Genomic DNA, 18,008 nt, shown 5'->3' with positions numbered 1-18,008 from the left:
TCATGTAGATGGCAAAAGGAGAGACAGAGAGAGAGACACGGGGGGAGAGAGAGGAGAGAGCAAGGGAGAGAGGGAGAGCAGAGAGGGAGACAAGAGACAGGAGGTTTTTTTTTCTTTCTTTTTTTTCTTTCTTTCTTTTTTTTTCTTTCTTTTTTTTTTTTTTTATTGTGTTCTCCTGGATTTTCAGTGGCTTGAGCTCTATAAACGTGAAGTGCTTAAAGCTCATATGTAGTATTATATTTTTAGTTGGGTGGATGGATGGAAGAGTGAGGGAGAGGCTGCGGCTGCCGCTGCCTTTTCGGTTGGTGCTTAGATTAAGGCTGAGACTTGACTGCGATTGGGACGCGACAGTGACACGGGCATCGATCGCTTCCATTGAGAGCAATGCAAAATCACAGCCCGGGTATGTAGCACTCTCGCGGCCATCCACACTTGCTTTACTCTATGTTTACTGACAAAGCTGACGGGGCAAGCTCGGATTTTCTTTCTTTCTCTCTCTGCTCTTTCCTCTTTTCTAACTGAAGAATAAAAAGAATGGTGGTGCCTAGCATTTGTTGGAAAGGATGGGTTTTTTAAAAAAAAAGCAGAAAGGAAATATTTGGGGTTATTTCACTTCATCTGTGACTGTGTTTTAGAGTTTTCCTTCTCCACCGAGAAGCATTATCAGAGAAATAGATTTTTTTTTCCTCATCTTAAAAAATAAGATATAAAATAAATCCTTAAGGGAATGGTTGATACTGTTCAAGGGCTCTGGTTTCAAGTAGCAGGAATGCACACAAAAATAAAAGATGACTGGCCAGCTGTTTTAACCTCTTGCACCTGGCTTCAGTGTAGAGATCATGAGGTTCATAGAGTTGTTTTTAATGGTTTTAATATTTATGGCGTAAACTGGGGAGAGCATTGCTGTGTGTTTGTTCAATAGCTGGCTGCTCTTGTATTTAAAAAGTAAAAACACTCTTATCGGAGTGTTTTCCTTTTTTATAGCAATGGAGATAGGGTCAATGAAACATGAGGGTAGCACCATAAATCTGAAAAGTGAAATGTACCCAAGGAACAAAGAAAGGTCAGGTAAACCAGCTGTATAAGTCACAGCAACAACACCCACTGTGGGGTGAGGAGGCAGAGACAGTGGCTCTGGGTCTGGAAGTGAAAGTTGCCACTTAAGTTAAAAACAAGGCAACCATGTTTGGGTCTATTGTGATCTTTTGCAGTTTTTGGCAGAGTAGCCCAACTCTGTTCCTTAATGGTGAGCTAGTTGGATTATTTTAAAGGTGCTGTAACAGCAAGGGGAAACAGAAAGGAGACTAAGAAAATTGCTGTTTAATATTGCAGAATTTACTGCTTCCATTCTGACCGTGAGCCTAAATTTACACAATGAAATCTGATTATCTCTAATAACAATATTAGATCCTGCACTGGATGGATGAGAATTGAGGTGGTTTTGTTGATTGCAAGGGTTTAATGTTGCATTTCAGAATCTGATGTGGTTTGGCCTCCCTTCCATTAACTGGAAAACCCCTGAGGTTTTACAATTATTTCTTAAAGATAATACATTTAAGATTGCATTGGTAGGCTGAAGAAAAGTCATAAAGGCAAGAAGGGAAGCCCTTAATAACTCTTGAGGTTCAGACATGTTCAGCAGTTAGATTGGCTCTGACTTCACCAAGGGTCGACAATGTGTCATTTCCACGAAGCCAAATTGCCCTCTGCCTATATGATATTAATGTGCAAATCAATATTTCAGGGATTAAATTTCCCTTCTTCATTTTTTATGGTTTCTACCTCAATAAGTCTCAAGTCTATTAGAAGAGGCTGGATGATTTAAAATCTTTCACTGCAGAATGGCTTGTCGTAGTCTTGTTTCACAGATCATTTTAGGGTTTTCGTTATAAAGACTAAAGGTGCCCTACAGAAGTTGTGAAGCAGTGGAGAGCCAGGGTCAGTAGTGAAAAGCTCCCATTCAATTAAGAGCTGAGCTGTATTGGGAATATAATATATATGTTTGTGCATGGTGTACACATTCTGCTGCTTTAAAAATATTATGTTAATCACCTATTGATTTATTTCAAAATCAATTGATGCCCCTTTCTTAGTAGTGATTTGTTCAGCATTCTTGAGGACCATGTTAATTTTCTAAAACACTATGCATGAATTAACTTGGTGTGAAAGTATTGGGAGGAAGAGATTTTTCATGTAGCAACATTTCCTAAGAAGTACTTTTAGAAATCATTGTTTCTGACAGTAATAATCAAGTGGTGTCATTTGCATATATTGTTGTCATAGCTGTCATTGAGTTTTCTGGATGAGTGATTTAGCTGGTTTCTGTTAAATGAGATCTCCTTCCATTCTTCTAATATATTTAGTTTCTAGCACTTAGTAGGAGCCATTCTTCTTTGGACTCTCTTGGAGAAACACAATAATATCAGAAAATATGTGAATTGATTGGAAAGTAGAAAGTAGAAATGAGGAGAAGGTTGAAGTAAAAGACTGTGACTTTATCACATAATCTTCGGAAGGCCTACTGCCTATCGTTTGGTCTTGTTTTATAGTCTTAAACCATCTGGACCAAGTTCTGCACAGCTGCAAGAATTTCATATGTGATAGAACATTTTTTCCATTCAGTGTGAAATGTTCCTTCCTAAAAAACGTATACCAGACTCGCTTAATTTAGTCTGTTAAAAAGAATGCACATGAGAAAGGACAAAAGGCTCTTTAATCTCTGCAAGCTGTTTGTTTTTCTTAAAGATTCCTGTCTGTTTGGGTTTGAAAAGTCATGTTTATTGAGGAGATGATTCTGAGGTGTGACATTAAAATAATCTACAATTTTTGGACTGGTGGTCATGTTCCTACCCAATTTGCAGCACTACTTTTTATGCCTGTCAAAACACAGAGTTAATCTATCCTTATTTACAATTAATCTCAATAAAATTAATCTTAACTATGCTTTATTCAGTGGCTTAAAATATCTAATTATATTCAATTAACTGCTGTTATAGTAATTAACATTGCTTAATTGCCTCTGCATATATTTATGTAAAGCTCATTAGTTGCTGCTGCCTCCTTTTCCCTTTTCTACTTGCTATTTTTGCTGTTGTCAAACCGTTTGTATCTCCTTTGATAGTGGCAATAACACAGAATCTTTCTTAACACTTTCTTGAAATGAATGTGATTGCTCTCCTGACTCAGACACTTGTTAGGAACCTTTAACTACTACTCCAACTGCTACCCCTGTTTTTATCTTCTTATCCCAGATCTCTAGCACACTCACAAAATCTTTTTCTGTCATTGTTACTAGAAATATGAGAATGCAGGTTAGGTTCTGTATTTGTAAATGAAGTGCTTTTCTGTGTCTGCCTGGGGGCTGCCCCCATAAGGAGTATGTTTTTGTTTTTGTTTTCTCTTGGGGGTGTTTTCTGTAGCTTTTTTCCCTCTCTAAAACCATTCTAAGGGTTAAAGACTTGGCCAAGGTTCAAACTGAGAAGCGCCCAGGGAAAGTGCATGTGAATATGTACAAGTTTCATGTAATTAGTGCTTAATTATATTAACATATGCAAATTGTCAACTTAGGAGCTTGTTGAACTGGCAAAGATCAGCTAGGCACAATTGCTATATTGTTCTGAAACAATAATGGATTTCAAGTTGGACTGTGGAAACACATAACTAGCTATCTAATTTAACTCATACCATGGTGAAATTTCATTAGTCTCCATGGAGACTGGTTTAATTGTGCTGACTAATGTTCTGGGCTGCAGAATGTCCTAAAAAGAAATCGTTGTTTGCCTAATCCACCTTACAATGACACTTGTTTGTACATGTTTCCCTTGTGTGGGAATTTGCATATGCAAATACATAGTTTCTCTGCCCCATTTGTCATGGCTGTTCATTACCCATGAAGAGGACATTGTTACTGGGCTGTTACTGAGTCTCCCAAGACTGGATAGTGTCAACCAGTCCAGCTACATTCTTTCATAATTTGTTTCTGATTAATAGACCAGAGTGAGTTTCATTCTCTTTGGGCATCTGCAAGGCAAGGTCAGTTCTTTTTCAAAAAAGAGTTTCTGCAGTAACTGAAGGACTTTTTCTTCTGTGCTGCCTTCTCCTTTTTCCACCCATTGGCTAACAGAATGATATTTAAAATAATGTCTTCTTGTTCAAAGAATGCCTGGACTAGTAACTGCTAGTTTCCTAAAGCAAAAAGATAGGGAAAGAAAGCAGATTCTGTTATTGGAATATTAATCCTGTTTTTGACAGAAAGGTAAACTGATATAATTGCTTTTCAGTTGAAGGCATGGGGGTTTATACAAGTGTGAAAGCATCGGAAAAGGATTAGCATTTTTTTGCATAATGAAAAGCTCTGCTGAATAGGGATCCGAATGGTTGACTGAATGACTAAGATGAAAGGAAGATGAAAATGCAGACTTCTCTTTCTTCATGTCTATGTTCTGTTCTCTCCTACGTTATGTTTTCAAGACATGAGCAAACAAGAAGTGGGTCAGATTTCAGCAACTTTCTAAAATGTTCTGAGTTTTCACCATGATCAGGAAGATATGGATGAAGATAATACAAATTGGTAGATGATCACCAGAGGTCTGTGTGTGGAAGGCTATAAGAAACATGCCAGCCTAACTAAATACTGACTGCTAGGTGTCAAGAACTCCCAGAACTTTGCTGGGAAAAAAAAATAAAAGGTTATTTTAAAGAGAAGCCAGTAATATTTACTGCAAGGAATATTCAGTTTATTTAATTATACTATGCTCTCTCCCATTGATAAGAAATAACTTTCTCAATTAACAGAATATTTCATTGGGGAGGAACAGAGTGATGTGTTCTGATTTTTTGTAATGTTATGTGTTTTATGTGGCCTATCAGTTTTTGTAACTATGAAGAGATTATAGATGAAAATGCAAAATTGTCTTCTAAGCAATTCATAAAGTTCTGAATGCAATCTTGTGGTTAGTTTATAGGTTTAGTCTATGTTTATTTTAAGTAGGCGTTTTGAAAGATGTCTAGGAATTGTATGCTCACTCAAAAACATATGCATTTGGGTTTTTCTTGGTCACTAGTTAGAGCTATAATTGGTTATCAGTTGACAATGTAAACAGGTCTCTTGATGAAGTTTCTTCAGCCATAATGAGGGCAATGAAAATGCCATGTGTTGAGACACCTTCAGAGGTGAGAACTGGTTCTGTTGTATGCATAAATCAATAGCAGTATAGATCATTATGTGCATACATTTCCTATAAATGTATATATGTTTCACAAGCTTTTTCCAATTTGGAGTCACCAAAAATGATCCAAAGAAAGGCTGCCCCCGAACAAAGCAGAAAGGTTCCATGCGACATTGTCATAGCTAGTTTGTGGCTAGGCAGCAGAACTTCCATTTGTCTCATTACTTTAGCTTTTGCTGGTGCTCTGTTCTGAAGGTTATGTGGAAACATGAGAAATCACAAGTGTTTTTCTATAAATGCAAGTGTGCAGGTTGCCTCCTGAGTACACTGTATTATAAAGAAAATGTGTTTGATCTTTGTTATAAAGTCACCCACCTTCTTTCCTGGAGTCCTTTTTAAAATTTGTCAAGAAATTCTGGATTGTTTCAGAAACTTTGATGGCTAACTTTATGATATGCCTGAAAAAAAAAAAAAAGTCTTAAAAGAACAACAACAAAAAAATCCACATGGAGGCTATTTTTTACACGAATAAGGGATTATTAAGGTATTTCCATAAGAAAAATGTGTTAATTTAAAAAATAAATTCATTTATATTTTAAGACATTGTTAAGCAGGCACCATGTGTTGTAACTGGCAGCAGTCCAGCCACCATGGATGAGGATCACACATGGGTTAATAGTGGCTTATGTGGTGTCTGCATTCTTAGGAAATGGGCAAGAGCCCAGGATATTCTTATATCAAGATTGCAAGAATCAGACAGAGCAGCATCTATGTTTATATGTGAACAGATGGACACATGTGAGAACTGAAAGTGCACAATTTCTCTTGGCACTTGTTTTACTTATCCCTGACAACATAACCAAGATCTTAGTTCACTCCTGGTCTTTGATGGTTCAGGACAAAATGGGCTTTTAGTGAGGACTCAGTAGCATTATTTTCTTGCATGAGGATTGTGCTCCTGGCGATCTTGCTAGAGTTGATACTGTGCTAATTCCCTCATTTCAAAGGTTCACAAGTTCCCTTGGAAGTTTGATATGGTTTCCCATTTGACATACAATCCTCAGGTCAGGAATGGCTGCTTCACTCCCATACTCAGGGATTGTAAGTGAAATGAAATACTTGCCACTGAGGAATATTTGGATGTATACATGTCATGTAAAAATAGCTTCGACACTAAAGTCATGTTTGGCAAGAGGCATTCCTAATATAATTATCCAATTTAACATTCTAGATATTTAAAAAAATAAATGAACAGATATTAAGAATTAAAGTATACTGACTTGATGCATCTGTCAGAATGTCCTGACGATACAAGCAAGCTTGGTTAGGTGGTTTGGTCATCCAGGAGCTGCCATACTAGAATGTGATGTTTATGGCTGCTGCTTGCCTGTCCTGGGGACATGGCAATGCTCAGGTGATAACTGGGCGGCACATATTCTAGCACTAGCCTCTAAAAACAAGGTTTATGGGTTCCACTTTGTCCTTGCTATAAAACCAGAAAACATTCTACGAATATTTACTTAGATCTAAGTCATTTTAACTAGGAAAAATTGACTTTTGTGTTAAAATATGCATTTTATAACTGTCCATAAAGTTTCTTGTCTTCACAATAAAGAAGAAAGAAAACCCATAGCTGCAACAGCATTGAATATACAAAAACGTACACTCTGCTGTGTGTGACCTGGCCGTATTCTTAAAATCAAGACAAAATAATACTTTGAAGATTTTGGAGTATCTTAAAATTTGCTTATTTAGAAGTATAACCTAATGGAGCCCAAATATTAATAGATTCATTTTTCCTCATAGCATACTTTCATAAAATCTGTATTACTTCTCTTAATTTTAGTTGTAGCACTTTTAAAAAATCGCATAAATTTAGGAATGATTTAATTCATAATTAAGACTTCCCTTAGCTCATTAGACCAGTTGGCTTTTGTTTTGTTTTACTGTTTTAGTAGTTATAATTGTGTTCAATCTTTGATAACATGTCCACTCAAAGTGTGCACACACACACACACACACACACACACACACACACGCGTGCGCGCGCGCTCACACACGCACACTTACATGCAGACACACACTTATACACATTCACTTGTCCTCTTCCTAAATGAGTGTTTCACTTTGCTCTGGAGATGTACTCAGTAGCAACCCGTGAAAATTTCCTCTCACAAGCTAAATTTTCTTCATTTTTAAAGAATTAGTCAAAGTAAGCTCTGTAGAAAAAAATCAAGTAAGTTGTTGAGACCACTAAAAACACTAAAGATGCTAAGTCAGGAGACAGTGTTCCTTCCATTAAGTTCAGCTAGCTGCTTTGGTGGAATGGAACTGAATCCAGGAGAAACCATCATCAGAGCCAGTTTGCTAGGAAAGTGAGAAGACAAGAACTCTATTTCACCATTCAAGGATGCATACTAACTCAGTATCTCCTATGTTTGGGAAAGGGATGGTTGCATGGATGAAAATGAAAGTTGTGGATATTACAAAGAGAAGCAAAGAAAGATGTGCGATGGCAGTCCAGCAGGGACACTGTCTTTTGATGAGAACAAGTGCTTTCTGCTTCTGAAGGGGTCTAATCAGAATCCGGGCAGACGCCCAGCTCTGTGACTGTTACACATACTTTTGTGTTAAGTAACAGGTTAGTCTAGGTGCTTTGAATGGCCAAGAAGAGTCTATGATTCATAAAAGTACTGATGACCTCAGTGACTTAAAATGCACTTTTAATAATCATGAACATGGTGTGAACAAGGAGAGACTTTCCGTTCTGTGTGAGGAAAGTAAATGAGGACAAGGCTGTGAAGTTTTTGAGGTAGTGCAGTGTACGGGAAGAACACACATAATTCAATCCAGCCCACCGTCTCATTCTATTTACTTTGGATTCATTTTCTTTTTAAGTACATTTGCTTATTTTCACTTAAATTTTATATGAGAGTCTACCTAATTTCTTAGCAGCTTAATGAGTGATAAGAAGCCTGTCATTTATAAGCTATCTGGAATAATTTTGATGTGTAAGTGACCTTGCCCAAGTATTTAATCTTTGAAAGCCTCAGTTTCCTATGTTGTGAACTGTAAAATAATTCAGAATGATGTGATGTTATATGTGGTCACTGTCACTCTTATTTGAATGTAACATTAGGATGATGGCTGTTTGATAAAGTAAATCTATATGGACATAAGCAGAGAATCTGTATCCCTGATAAGAGGAGATAAGAACAGGCAATGGGTATGTGTGAGAGATAGGAAAGAAGATAGTACCCTCACATCATTTTCTCCTTGGTAGGTCTCTGGATGGCATCCAGCTTGGCAGGTGGCTCTTTCTCCACACCATTATCTCCCACTCCATCATCGTCACTTGGTTTAGTTATGAGGGCTCCTAGATGTTTAATGCGTTTCTGGTTCTTCATTTTTCTATGAAGCAAATTAGGACAGAAACAGTTTTTAAATAATTCAGGCCTTGGTCAATTCATATGAACTCAAGAGTCCTGGTTGTCCATTAAATACAATAATAGAAGAGACCACAATGCTCACTTCAGTCTTGTAGTGAACTCAATCTGCTTGAGAGCCTTGAATTAAAGGGCTTTCCAAAACTGGCACACATGCCACAGAAACACTTTCTATGTATTTGTTATTAAGAGATTGTGAAATGTCTTGAAATGCGTATAAGCCATATGTTCCATGGTGTCCTAGTAACCAATATTCCTATAAGCCCAAAGGGGAAAAAAAAAAACTAGTTGAATGTATACATATAAGCAAATATATATGAAATCATTATATCATCTTGGGGAATTTTCTAGCCAAGGCATTCACTTGGCCTAATTTTTTAGGGTAAATCATAAAGTTTTGCCTGTATACAATAATGTATTATTTGATGGAGGATTACCCAGTTTCAAAGATGATAGATTATCTAAAAGCTAATAAATACATAAATGCAGTCTCTTGGACCATGTAGAAACTGAAATCTATTCTTGTTAGAGTTTTCAAAATAATTTAATTCAAGATACTCCTTCACTGTGATACATGTTTATAAACAAAATTATTGTTTGTATTTTTATGGAAATATAAGTATCCTTGGATTATATGTGCTTAAGAGGTCTTTAAATAGATTTTAGCCTCTGTGGGGCAGTACTTCTATCCATGCATTTAACTACTGCATCCACAGTGATGGGTATATTATTGGCAATTTCTTGGTGCACAAGCTGCTGAGTGACTTACTAATGACTCTTAAAAGCACATGTGGAAATCTTCAGTTTATTGTAGTAGCAGATTCTCACCTAGGCACTGAAAAGAAGTGCACAAATTCAAATTGGTTGTTCCTTTTCTGGAGATTCCTTAGATAAAACTTTTAGGGCAGGGTAAATGGGTTTTTATATTAGAGGTCTAGATTGCTGTAGTCAGAAGGGAAAGAGCACAATGCCTTTTTGAACTGGCAAGGAAACTGGAGCCATATAAACTCCCAGAAAAGACCACATAATTCAGAGTAGATGAGGAGATATAGGGTGTGTGTGTGTGTGTGTGTGTGTGTGTGTGTGTGTTTCTAAGAACATGATGCAATGCATTGTCCGTCTAAGTGGCACTCTGAATAGGAAAATCATTTGCAGTTATCTCTCTCGCCAGCTCGCTCATTCTCTCCTTTCTCTCTCATGTTTCTGTCTATGTTTACTAGTTTAAAAATTTGATTTAGTTTGGTTTTTTGGTTGTATTGTTTGATCTGTAAACTAAAAACCATTGGTTTTCAGGTGTCCCAGTTCTACGATAGCTCTCATAATGGACTAGGATGGGTCTATAAAGCTAAACAAGTAGAGATAGGACCCAAGTTGCAATTACCAAAAGAGTGGGATGGGGCATTTCCTTCTTGAAAAGAAGCAAGGTAAAGATTGGTTAGGAATCATTCTGATTTGCCAGAACTGGTTAGTCACAGAAGGCTGTTCAAGTATTCACTGTCAACAAAGAAATTATGGGCAGCACTTAAAATAGCTCACCTCTGATTCATAAAGTTCACATGGGCACTTGGTTCTGTTCTTGTTCAAAGAAGGGTACCAATGTCAAGAAGAACTAGAAGAGCTCCTTGCATGGTCCAAGAGTGAACATTGCTTTCCCTCAATGCCTGATCTATTTTCTGTGGTCTGTTATGGGAGCATTGTCTATCATTGGCTATTCTCAGAAGATGGGGCAAAAGAAGTTATAACAAAAACCTACTGTATGAACTCTGTAGCATATGTACCAAGAACTTTTACCCAGGACCTGGGATCTTATTCAGCCTGTAGGTGGAGGTGTTTATGCTAAATCAAAGGCTTGCCATTTAAATAGTCTAAAGTGTTTCACATTTAATAATAATTTGAATGTTGCCTTTTCCTAATTGAAAAAATATGACAGCGTCATAATAAAACTGGTTTGTACAATTCTTTCCCCAACTGAAGTGAATAAAGAGTTCACACCAGAAAGAAGGTAAGAGGAAAATCAGCTCAGGATGGAGTAGAATTGAAGAACAAGGCCGCCTTCCCCACTGATTCGCCATGTTCATCTGAGGAGCTTCACTTACATTACTTCACAAGTAATGCTCAATTCCAGCTGCTCCTGTTGAAAGTACAGAAAGGACATTTACATGACAGTCAGCTGTTGGGTGTCCGCTGACCAGAGGCTTAGTGATGACTCAGACCCCAGAGAAACTCTAGTGCTTCTCTACCGCAAATCCAGTTTACACAGATTTTCCTTTTCTTTTTGGATAGAGTTGGTTTCTTATTACCCATGGAGCATATATTCACACACACACACACACACACACACACACACACACACACACACACAAATTCTTCCCTCAAACTTTCACAATGCATTAGAAGAGCCATGTTAAGGATGGTGATGAGAGTTAATGGTGTATCTTTAGATAAAGCTGTGTAGTCACATAAGAGCCATCAGCTCGTTTGTCATGGCTAGAGTGAAGATGTCAGTACCAATGAGTGCATGAGCACAGAAGGGACAAAAGAGCTTTTGGAGAGACACATTTTTGTACTGGGAGCCAGCCATGGCTTAGATTTAGCTGCAGGGAAAGATTGGGATTAGACAATACTGTGTAAAAATCCTTAGCATAACAGAATGAGCTGGTGAAATGGGGGGTGGAGGCGGGAAGAATAGGAAATATAAGGATGGACATAGTTCTGGACATGCACTTTAGACAGCAGCTTCTCAACTGTGGAATTGCCAAGGTATATGTTGTGTGTGGGGTTATTGATTTAAGCCAGACTGAAGCTACAGGTTTGAGAAAGCATCAATGGGAAGACTTGCTCATCATCTGCTAAACGTGCATACATTTGCTATACAAGCATGCCTATGCCTACCATGAACACCTCAGCTTTAAACTTAGCTGCATTAGAAGAGCTTCAGTCTTCACTTCTATCTAAAATATATGTTGGGAGATAATATTTGCACACAGCCTGGTAACATTCAGGTATAAAATGTATTTCACATTACAGTGGCAGTTAGTACTTAATTTCAGTAAGAGTTCTGACAATGGAATACTTGTGGCATTGTTGAATTTACACAAAATCATGGAGCTAAACTTTCTTTACAGGGTTCATTCTGAAGCATTAATTGAAAAGTAACAGAGTTTCTTTCCTTACACAAGGTCTTATCTTCAATAGAGCAGTACTATCAGATTTATTTCAGTTTGGATCCAGCTAACTGTTCTCTTTCAGCTAATGTACCCAAACAACCCTTTCTTGTTTAATTCTATTGATTTACAGTGTTAAAGTGAAATAATCTGATACCTGTTTCCTGCCCTTTGAGTGTTTGTCGTCAAAGAGGCTGGTTAGTTTCTCTCCTAGCTCTTTAGCTGTTTTAAATGTATAATTATCATTGCATGTCATTTGATAGCGGCACTAATTGCTGCCAACTATTGTCTGTTTGCACTTAATGCTGAAACCTGATCAACATCCTCCTTTGGTTGATGTTTGATGGTAAACTTTAATTAACTCTTATTGCATTGAAGAAGAGTTCAGGCTTGGTGCTAACTAATCATTTACCTTCATTATGTCCTGACAGCTCCACTTGTCCTTGGTCCTAATAGATACACCAGTCAGTAAATAAACCTGAAAACCCCACGTCTTGCAGTTGCCCCACATTAATATTTTGTTACTTAAAGTATAAGATAATTAGGGCCAGATAATTATTTAGTGAGTTTTATATCTCTAGGTCTTCAGACACTAATCTTAAATTGCTTCTTTATGCTGGACAATTTTATTTTAATAGAAACCGTAGATCTGAGATAACAGTATTTCTTCAACATGGTCCTGGGAACATGCATCTTTTGAATCAATACCATTAAGCTTGTCTCCTGTTGGAATTCTTGTAATTATTTTCCCTGAAATACTTTTCCTGTAATGATATTGAAGTTAAAGTAATCAGGTTACCAGCCGATCATATAAAATTCAACTCAAAATTGCTGGTTGCTTGATTTTAATTTGTCTGACATCAAGTTTGTTTGAAAAGGGATAATATGTGGGTGAACCAAGGAGCTTATAATTATGGTTGACATTTGTTTGTTTGTAATGAAATCTAATTAAACTTCATAGATTTAAAACACAAAAGTTAATTACTGAATTGCTCACTTCACTGATGTGCAGGAGTCAAATTAACTTTAGGGGAAAGACAGAAGGAGAGATGGAGAAAAGAATGGAAGGAGGGAGGGAAATGAGAGAGAGATCACAGACAAAATCCTCTTCAAAATAGAAATAAAATAACCAACTAATCTTAGTAATCAAACATAAATTTGCCAAGATTTCATCCAGAAGAACACTTGACATTCCACTTATGGGCCCCATTATGTTAGTCCTAATGTGGTTTTTTAATATAAAGTAATGTAAAATATTTACATGGAATATAAAAACAGTTGCATTTGGTAGATTATAAGAACACTATATAGAAAGAGCCACTTGGCAGTGATTTAAAGAATTATGCATGTAACTTTCTTTGTTCAAACTATGTGAAATCATGTAAAAACATTAAAGTCATTTCTCAGGGAATAGGAATGTTTGCTGTTATACCTGACCTGTGATTAGTTTTATGAAGGTAATTATAGTAGGTTTAGCCTGCAAGGAATGATTTTCCAAAATACTTAGCACTAGTGTATTTATTGTTATGTTGGTGTGAATAGGGAATATAAGCAATTATAAAATTATCTTCTTCTTAAATACTCAGTTGTTAGGTCAGTGTTTTTGTTTGTTTGTTTGTTTATGTGACTAGATAAAGGAGGAAAAACACAGATGGTCATTAGAAAGTAATGTCATCATACTTTGTGTGTGATAATGCATTTGAAAGAAGGAAATCACAGATATGCATTGGACATATTCTTATCCTACTATGTATGTTATCACACATGTGAAAAAGAAGGAAAAAAAATCACAGACACGCATTAGAGCAACTGTCATTATACAGTGTGTGTGTTATTGTGTGTGGTCATTGTTGCTAAGCTAGAAAAAATCTTTTGACACCAAACTCTTTACATTTAAAGGTACATTACTTACGTCAATTAAGATTAATTTTTAAATATTCCCGTGATTATTAGCATTGCTATCATGTAGCTGTTTGGAATTTTCAAGAGAGAGCTGTTAGCCAGTTATAGTTTAAAGATGGACAATATAGGCGCAGAAAAGACATGATAACATTGATTTATACATTTCCAAGACATGCTTGAGGAGTCCACGCCCCCCAACACTAAAAACTGAAAGAATTACAAGTTACAGTTTTATATTTAAGTGTTTCGCATTTTGAACTTTCAAATATGATAGGAGTGTCCAGGAGGGACCTGATGAAGGCTGATTGTTTCCCCACTAAGATGCTTTGAAATTTAGAGTGATTTACACAATCTTGAAGTACTTCCGGGAAGTACATTTGAATGTATTTTAATGCAGCCCCCCCCACCGAGTTTTAGACTGACATATTATTTAGGGAGGAGATATCCAGAAGATCATTTAAGGCTGTCCCTATTTTGTAATGAGAAGAATGGGGGAAGGTGATGAACCCTTAGGTATGACTGGGTCACTGCCATTATTTGATACCTTTCTTTAGATGATGAAAAGAGTCAGTATAGTGTCTGAGGATTGGCAAACAGCAGCTTTCTAGTAATACTTTGGCTGCTTAGTCCTCCCACTGCCTCTTACTATTTGATGAAGCAATCACCACAAAGTCAGCTGTAATACTAGCAAAACAGTATCAAAACAGTATCAAGGAGAAAACCAGAAAAAAAAAATCACGGGACTTAATTGCAGCTTATGACCTTGCCTCACACCAAAGCAAACTATTCATTTTCAATTAGAACAAATAAGAAAATTAGAAATCAACTCTATTGGTCAAAATTACCCAAGTTTGTTTCCAGAGGTAGCTCAAGTGTTGGATCCATCTCGCCCACTGATTATGAAATTTTCCTGAAGCAAACAAATAAAATGAGTCATATAATAGCATAATTTGGTTAAAGAGAGACTATTGATTCCTCTGTAAGCAAAGTAGCTGGAGTTTGATTAAAGTTGTAAAGAAAACTGAGTAAAATTCCCATTTCCCACAACTAATCTAATTAAGAACTATTGGACTTAGTGGAAAAGTATGCCACTCCTCATTTGCTCCACAGCCCATATGTTTAATGCTATGTAATTGTCACATAACTTCTATGTAGATTTAGTGGTCTGAGAGGGGAGGGTAAAGGAGACTAGAAAAAAAGACGGGAATGAAAGAAAGAACCAAAGATGGGGAAGAGGATGCTTCAACCACAAGGGTCCTATTTATAGAGAGGGAAACCAATCTGCACTGAATCGCTAATTTAGATTTTAATGAGAAAAATGAGAGGGAAACAAGGAAAAATGGACTTAGTTGACTCACACACGCATACTTGCCTTTGTAAACTTTCCCTTCTTAAAAATGTGCTTGCTCTAAATGCTGAATATATTTGGTTACATCCTTCTATTCAAACTTAATTACCTTCTCCCCTTTGTCATGACATGGGTGGAAAGTTTTTGCCATGTCAGGAGAGGTCGTCACACATTCTTTTGCAGTTCGCTTCGTTAATTCCTTCTTGCAGAAGCATTCTCTCTCGTGCTGGGAAGGTAGAAGGGTGTAACAGAAGAGCTCTGAAACATCAGCAGGAAGCACTAAGCCGGTTAATGCAGTATAATTGTCTGGACATAGACTGGTCTTTGTTTGTGTGGTTCACTCCGAATCAGCTGTAATTAACTCCAGAGTGTTTCCAGATTGCTAGCAAAGAAAAATTACAGCTTTTCTGTTTTAAATTGTAAAGCTCACAGACATTAACTATGGAGATTGCCTTTACTTTGATATATTTCTATCCTGCAAGGGGGAAAAAAACTTACTTGACTCCCCCACTCCACCTCTAAAAATGTGCTTTTGTTAAGTTACATGATTTAGTGTCTGCTGGAACATAATGGCCCCTTAATAGTTGGGTTTGAAACCTTTTTACTTAATATTTTCAATCTTTTACCATCCCTTTTGCTAACATCTTTAACACTGAAATGGAAAAGAAGTTAGGCAATTTTTAATGAAATACTAAATACCCTATTAAAATAGGCAAATTGCAGTAAAGGCTGCCTCAAAGGGACGCATCTTCAAGGCTTGAGCTCCTCTATGTCTTCTGATGTTTGGGGGCTTCCATCCAGGTAATTCACCTGTGTTTTGATACATCAAAAAGAGGCTATGAGAAACAGACCATTTCACGACCTCCTTCCTTTGGTCAGTGAGCCACACCCTTCTCCAAGCTCTAGTGCAGTAGTTTGTAATTATGAATTCCAGCATGGATAAAAATGAGGTAGCAGTGTGAATTAATACAGCCCAGCACACAAAAGATCTGTCAGCAACTGATGCAAAAAAAATCTTTTTTTTTTTTTTTTCTTTCTTCTGAATTCAACAATGAGGAATTTAAGCCTCAATGTGGCTTTAGGAAGCAAAGAAAAGAAGCTCTTGGTGTCTGCATAATACCACTTTGATGGATTTTTTTTTCCATCAGTTCTCTGTACGTGGCAACAAATAAACAAGTATAATTATACTTGTGAAGGCCTATTCATTGCTTTGTCAGGATTAGATATATGTGCCGTTTTCACACTGTGCCTCTCTTTTGTCTTTGCCTAACTCACTATGACATATTGATAGAGGATTTGGAATGGGGAAAAGGCCACAGCGGAGACAGTGATGACCTTTTGGAAACTTGATATAATTCAAGGATTTTTATTTATTTTATTTTCTTTTTCTTTTTTTTTTTTTTAAATCTGTAACTTGTTACCAAATTCTCTTATTAGCAAACAACTTTTAACCCATTTCAGGTGGAGTAAATAAAGACCCAGAGTGTTAGGAGACAGCAAGAGTGCAGGGGAGAATAAAAACAATAGTCTAAAGAGCGCCCTGGCCTTCTTTCCCAGCACTTAGCAGAGTGGCTAACCTAGCATTCTTTTCCCATTATTCTGGCCTCTTGATCACATCACGTTCTTTTTAATCACTTCACAAACACTGTCTCACTGGACCGTAGAAGAGGGCTGGGACAGCCTCAATTAAAAGAGCAGAGGTAAAACTGGCCTCTAATTTTGGGTTCTAATGGGAACTCTGAGTGCTGAATGCAAAGGCATTTTCCTATTGTGCAGAAAACACCCCCTTTCATTAGAAGGGCTCCTCTTAGGTGGGTTTGGCCATTTAGCTGAGCAGAGTTTAGGCAGCAGTGACTTCAGACGAAAGCAAAGCAGAAGCAGGGGAAAAAAAAATAGAAGTTCTTTTCTGCATATTGTCTACTACTTCCGAAAAAGGGATTTGACATAATCAAAGTCACTGATTCACTGATCTTTCGAATTCCTGAGAATACCAAAAAAAAAAAAAAAAAAAAAGAAAAAAGAAAAATGTGTACACGTATTGTATTCTAAGCAGACCAGTAGGTATGTATGGCTCTGAACTTAGCATTAATGTTAGAGCTGGCTTCTCTAAGAAATTTCCTGAGGACTTTTAAAAATAGGGTATTTGGCAGTAGAGACTAGAAATTGGTGATGATTAAATAGAAGCCAGCTTTGATGGTGAAGCAACTTTTACAGGGAACTAATGTGTTATGCAGTCATTTGGGAATGGTTCTGTGGTTTAAGTTAAATGGCTGTCTTTGTGGTCTTCATACTGGGGTTTTTATAAAGCTAGCACAAGCTTCCTATATGAGTTTTATCAGTAAAAGAAAAACTTCTTTTTCTTTTAAAAGAATGGCAACGATGAAGAGTGAATCACTTGGCAACATATTTAGTGCCATGGAACATACTAATTTAAATAGCCTTTTAACCATACAGAAGAAAGTGTCTCCTCAAATACATGCTATGGTTAAAGTCAATAGCTACACAAAAAATCTAAAATCAGGTAATATGTTTCTGTCTATGTCAATTTAGACAGTTCTGTTGTTGTTAATTTTAGAGTGAGATGTAATGTAAATATATAGAAGACTTATATGTTTGACCTGGTTTCTGATGAATGTGTGTCTTATTGAGATGAAATTGATAGACACTTTGGTGTAAAATTATGTACACATATTACAACAAAATATATCCTACCACAGTTCTGATATGAATCCCTTTGACGTAGTTTCCATAATTTTTACTTGTGTCTCTTTTAATGTAAGATTAAAAGGGGCACATATGTAATGTAGATATATATGGAGATGACAAACTGTGGAGCCCATGAGGCATCTAGCCCACAGTTTTGACTGCACATTACATGTAACTCCTCTGATGGACATTTGAAGTACATTCAGAGCACATGCAATAATTTTAACACATGCATGTTTTGTGAGCTAAAATTTATGGTAAGGGTAAAAATAAA

At 36.8% G+C, this 18,008-nt stretch overlaps 1 protein-coding gene across 5 annotated transcripts in view; it reads left to right on the top strand.

Moving 5' to 3' along the window:
- Zfhx4 (zinc finger homeobox 4) overlaps positions 1 to 18,008 on the top strand; it is a 194,477-nt gene that overhangs the window by 2,266 nt on the left and 174,203 nt on the right. For 3 of the 5 annotated variants that reach the window (XM_055603213.1, XM_055603212.1, XM_055603209.1), the window contains exon 2: positions 247 to 403. The exons of 1 other annotated variant lie outside the window; for it this stretch is intronic. The gene's annotated coding sequence lies outside the window, so the exon portion shown is untranslated. Of the gene's footprint in view, positions 1 to 246; positions 404 to 17,495; positions 17,550 to 18,008 lie in introns of those variants that run through there. One more of the 5 variants, XM_055603211.1, reaches the window with a different exon arrangement.

The sequence above is a fragment of the Psammomys obesus genome, unplaced genomic scaffold (assembly GCF_907164565.1).
Source record: "Psammomys obesus unplaced genomic scaffold, mPsaObe1.curated_primary_1811, whole genome shotgun sequence".
NCBI lineage: Eukaryota > Metazoa > Chordata > Mammalia > Rodentia > Muridae > Psammomys > Psammomys obesus.
This window is presented reverse-complemented; position numbering and strand designations above follow the sequence as displayed.